This window comes from Aplysia californica, unplaced genomic scaffold (genome assembly GCF_000002075.1).
Source record: "Aplysia californica isolate F4 #8 unplaced genomic scaffold, AplCal3.0 scaffold00184, whole genome shotgun sequence".
Classification (NCBI taxonomy): Eukaryota; Metazoa; Mollusca; class Gastropoda; order Aplysiida; family Aplysiidae; genus Aplysia; species Aplysia californica.
The window spans coordinates 894,442-899,732 of record NW_004797454.1 but is presented as its reverse complement, the minus strand read 5'-3'; the positions used below and the strand labels follow the sequence as shown (position 1 = coordinate 899,732).

The 5,291-nt window shown below is 42.2% G+C and overlaps 1 long non-coding RNA gene across 1 annotated transcript in view; it reads left to right on the top strand.

The window, feature by feature from the left end:
- The first annotated feature begins 527 nt into the window (after positions 1-527).
- The window catches only part of LOC118477694, an 82,716-nt gene continuing 77,952 nt past the window's right edge, over positions 528-5,291 (top strand). The window contains exon 1 of the long non-coding RNA XR_004858547.1: positions 528-961. This is a non-coding gene — a long non-coding RNA (uncharacterized LOC118477694). The remainder of the gene's footprint in view (positions 962-5,291) is intronic.

The window sequence follows — 5,291 nt, the reverse complement described above, 5'->3', positions numbered from 1 at the left end:
GATTTGCTTACTGGTTTTCTTACTATTTGTTATATTCATTCAACAGAAGAAGCAGTTCTAGGTACTCAAATCTTTCTAGCAAAGTTTTTGGTCGTTTGGTAATGTCCATTGGCCTGGGTGGTTCTCTTGCTGGAGTGTGGTTGTTAACATGCAGAGACGAGGTAAATTACACTCACATAACAAGTAAAAATTACGTCTTTCAAATTTGTAAGGGCTGTTGAAGGACAGCATTGTTAGGTCCTACGCCCCCCCTCTCCTTTTTATAGTGTGTCCATCTTTTCCTCATTATATGAAATGGCCATTATTGTGATGATGTGCTTCTCCTTACTTAATCTAGTCGTAACTAAAACCAAATTTGTGTAAAAAGAGAGGTCGGAAGCTAAACGCTACAACGATCATCTCGTTGCTCCTCCTGTCTCCAACGACCGCACAACGAAGTATTGGAATTCTTGTCCAGACTTGAGCGTGAGAGTGTCGCGCACCGCGCGCGCGCGCGTGACACGAGAGCAAAGCAGCACCACTCCCATCGCGGTGCCATTCCATTGTCGCGAGGGCACGACCCTAGAGCTCACTCTCTCATCTCAGCGACGCGCAGTATAAAGCAACAACATGAGTAACATTACTGGAAGCAGTGTAGGATCAACATTTTTTTGCGAGACAGCGCGTCTGTTTTCTTTTTTTTTTCCCATGAGGAGACAAGAAAAAATCGGACCAGACTTTTGAAACGTGCATGTCTTGACTAAATAATGTTGCTACTTAATCGTCCGTTGATTTGATTTTAAATATGGTGTTTTTTTATGAATGAAAATGTGATGTTCGGATTGATTTCTGTGCTACATTTCTGGAAGAAGCCGCAGATGCCCACAGACAGTGGATTATATTCTCACGTGGCTAACAGGGTTTGACACCTAACATATGGGAGCACGTGCTTTTGTTCCTACGTTTGATGTAGACTCTCAAAGTAAATACGTTTACATGGGAAGATTTGTAATGCTTATTTTACCACCCATGGCAAATAATTTATTATTCTGTAGTTTGCTTGTTCTGAGGGCATCGTGCTTTTAAGCGGTAACCAGGTGGTTGTAACCTTTAACCTACGCCTTAACAACCTCTCTTTAATTTACGTCCGTTGCTTTCTTTTCTCAAACATGTGTGATGTCGAATATGAATTATTGCTAGCGTTTTTGTTTAGTCTGCCCATTCTGCATTTTTCAAAGTCAAGTTATTTCCGATGCCCTTTTTGAGGAGCATAGCCGTTATTGTAACGACTCCTGTGGGTCATTGTAGGGTGCTATTCGTACGTCCAATAATTTTTCTGTCCCTCAAGTGCTGCTGTTTGTTTGTCTTGCTCTTTCTCTTTGCGGTAAATAATCGCCCCGGAGTCAGTGGTTATAGCAGTTAGGTGCTTAGTTGTCACACGCTTGAGACCAGATTTCGGTTCCGTGGGTGGGTGGTTGGCGGGTGCTCTGGTGTGGTTTGCTTCTTTTTCCTATCAAACATCTATCGTCCTTATCTCTCCTCCTTCTTTTTGTGTTCATTACTCTTGTAACACCTCTAATCTTCGGTACTTACATGACCTTATTGTGTTGCAAGTGCCGTAAAACTCTTACTAAAACAGAGTTCGATTCCCGAGCTGGGTGACGCTTTTATGGAATATGTCGGTCTTTCTGCCAGGGTGTTTTTCCCGCTCAGCCCGAGATGGCCTCGACAGGCATAATAGGAAGCCCGACTCCTAAATGATCTAACTTGTACCTATTTGGGGGGGGGGGGGGGACGCAAGAACATCTGCATAAAAAATAAAAATTATGACTGTTATTGTGTCGATATGCTTTTTTTTACTCGAACTTATAACTGTAACCACTCTGACTTGCAGTAAACCAAAGCTAAACAACCCGGAGTCTGGGTGGTTGGTGGGTGCTCTGGTGTGGTTTGCTCCTTCTTTCCTATCAAACGACTATCGCCCTTTATTCTCCTCCTTCTTTTTTGTGTATGTTACTCTCTTGTAAAACACACATATTCTTCGGCTCTTATGTGACCTTATTGTGTTGCAAGTGCCGTAAAACTCTTACTTAAACTAAAGAAAACCAACTCGGAGTAATCGTTTTTATGTCGCAATAATTTCTAGTGAGCTTTGTTATGAGCCATGTGGGTGGTTGGCGGGTGCTCTGGAGTGGTTTGCTCCTTCTTTCCTATAAAAAAATCTATCGTCTCTATCTCCCCTCCTTTTTTGTGTTTGTTACTCTCTTGTAACGTCTCTAGTCTTCGACGCTAAAATAACGTTAGTGTGTTGCAAGTGCCGTAAAACTCTTACTAAAACTAAAACACGAGCCATGTTTTTGAAAACGTTGATTTTCCTGATTGCGAGGGAATCGGCTACCCTAGACGGCTGGCTTTGTCGTCCCTCCTTTTTCTCCCGCCATACCTTTCCTTCTTATAGCTCAGAGCTTAATAATATACTCTTATGGGATAGCGCGCTATATAAATGCAATCTCTTCTTCTCCTCCTCCTCCTCCTCCTCCTCCTCCTCCTCCTCCTCCTCTTCTTCTTCTTCTTCTTCTTCTCCTTCTCCTTCTCCTTCTTCTTCTTCTTCTTCTTCTTCTTCTTCTTCTTCTTCTTCTTCTTCTTCTTCTTCTTCTTCTTCTTCTTCTTCTTCTTCTTCTTCTTCTTCTTCTTCTTCTTCTCCTTCTCCTTCTCCTTCTCCTTCTCCTTCTCCTCCTCCTCCTTCTTCTTCTTCTTCTTCTTCTTTTTCTTAGCTAATAGCGTTACATGTTTGAGGTGAGCTAGACATCCCCCGAACTTCTCGCGAGTGATTCTACTCTGTTTTATCCCCGTTTCGCTTCTGTTTGCTTTGCTTTTACACCACAGCTAAACTGATTTTATTATGTAGATGGGATTCCCCTTATCCGTATTAAACCCAAACATCACTGTGTATATTATAGTTCTCACTGTTTTCATTCATTTTGACAATGTATGATATATCCTGGAACCTATACTAAATCGTTCCACGAAAAATGGATAACAACCTGCCCTAGCAATTATCTCAGTCCGATGAGGTTGTGATCCAACGAAGCGCCTAAAGAAATAATTTGACCTCTTGTATAATCGAAGGCTCTGAACTAGATTATCTGTCTTATTATCCTCCTCACTTCAGCTTTTACTGTTTTTGCTCTTGTTCTTGTTCTTGTTCTTGTTGGGGTTTTCCAGAAAGGGAGAGGAGAGATAGAGACGGGAGAGCAAGGGGGTGGGGGGGGGGGATAAATGTAATAGCTTAGTAAAAGTTTTGAGGGCTTCCCTGATGGATCTTACAATTTGTTAAGGTTTTTTTATCCCTCTCTTGTTTCTGTATATCTTACTTTCGTCCTTTCTTTAGCTGACCGTTATCATGTTGACAAGCTGCTCTGTTCTCATTTCATTTTTGCTTTTGAAAACATCTCAGTGGTTTCTGTATGCGTACTCCAGGTACCGGCGTCTGTGGTGTAAGTTAAGGCGCTTTGCTGTCGCACGCAGGAGATCCAAGTTCGATTCCCGAGTGGCGAGGAAGTTTTTATCCGGTAGCTCAGTCTTTCTATTAGGATGTTGTTTTCCTCTCAGCCCGGGTTGGCCCTGACAGGCCGGTTGGGAAGCCCCTCTCCTAAATGTCTTAAGTTCGTCGATGGGGGCGTAAAAAAAACCTACATAAAAATAGATTTTAAAAAGTGCTCCAGGTGGGGTTATGTTTATCCAACCCTTTTGTATCGTCTCATTCTGTTTTCTTGCTTGTGTGTCGTTGGCGGGTGCTCTGGTATAGTTTACTCCTTCCTTCCTATCAAACATCATCCTTATAAAAATTTTTACTACTTTCTTTTCTTTGTATGTTACTCTCAAGTAACACATCTAATCCCTGGCACTTATACGACCTATTTGCGTTGCAATTTCCGTAAAACTCTAACTATAACTAAAGCTATTTCCTTATTCATTTGCCCTGCCTTCCAATCGGGTTATGATGGTATCGACAAGTCCCTCTTTGACTGGGATAAACGAACGGACTTTGTTTGTCTCAACAACCGAGATTTGTTTTTTGGTTCTTTTTTTATGCCTACGTAAGACGTGAGTTCGTTTCTCGCCTGTAGAAGTCTAAATATAATGTTTCAAGCATTTCCATCTCGTTTTTTTTAACACTTTCCCTACCACTAGCCCCATTTTGTGGCATGCGGACCTTGCCTCGCTGGACCGAGAGCCGCAAAATACAGCTCGGGTGGCTTGCTATCTATTCCGACCCAGTAATGAAAAGACACGAAATTCTCGGTCGATCCACGTTTTCAAAATGATAGAATAGACTTCCTGTTAGCAGATACGAAAGAAAATAGCACTGAGAGACGAATTTTAGTCATTTCAGCGCTTTTTTTTGTCCCCTTCGAAACGTAAATATGTGGGGGAAAAAGCGCTACCCTGATTTCAGTATGTCTCATATTTTCACTTCTATATTAGGTACACATACATAACTTTCAGCATTACTTCGCATTACTTGGGAACAGCCACCTGTCCTCCACTACCTTCGAAGGCAAACAATCAAGTGGTTTGGACATCTGAAGCGTATGGCGCCTCACCAGCTTGCCAGTAAAGCCTACTACAGAAAAACATCAGGGTACAAGGCAAGAGGAAGACCAAGAAAGACCTGGACGGAGGGTGTGAAGGATACCCTGAAATAATACAACATTCCACCCAGCCAGGCCACCAAACTTGCTAGAGACCAAAAAGCTCGTTGTCCCCTCGACGCCCTAGATCTACAAGAGGACTGATAAAGTAAAGTACAGCAAGTAGAAGGCGAGCTTCTGTTCCAACTTTTAAGGGCCAACCCGGGATGAAAGGGATACAACATCCCTGAAGCCAGACCGAGATACTCAATAACTATTTCTCCCCATTCGGGGAATCGAAGTGGGGTCTCCTGCGTGCGACAGCAAAGCATGTAACTGCTACACCACAGAGGCTGGTATTTCCAAATCTTTTATTTAATAGCTCTTGACCTAAATGAACCAAATTGTATCGATGTAGGTGTAAAGCGTTTGAAAAGCTTAGTGAAAAAAAATCTCGGCGTTTGTTGCAGATAAAATATTGAGGACCACTGCCTTTCTTTCGTGTGTTCAATTAGAATGCTATCATTGGTCCCATGTGCGAATGCTTTTATATGTGGCTAGCAGGTGACTGTAGCCATTTCTGATTAAAACAATATTGAAGGAAAAGTCCAACAAGACAAATATTAGGTCAAATCAAACAAAAGCAAATATTAAAAATTGTGACTACAAGCCCCCCCC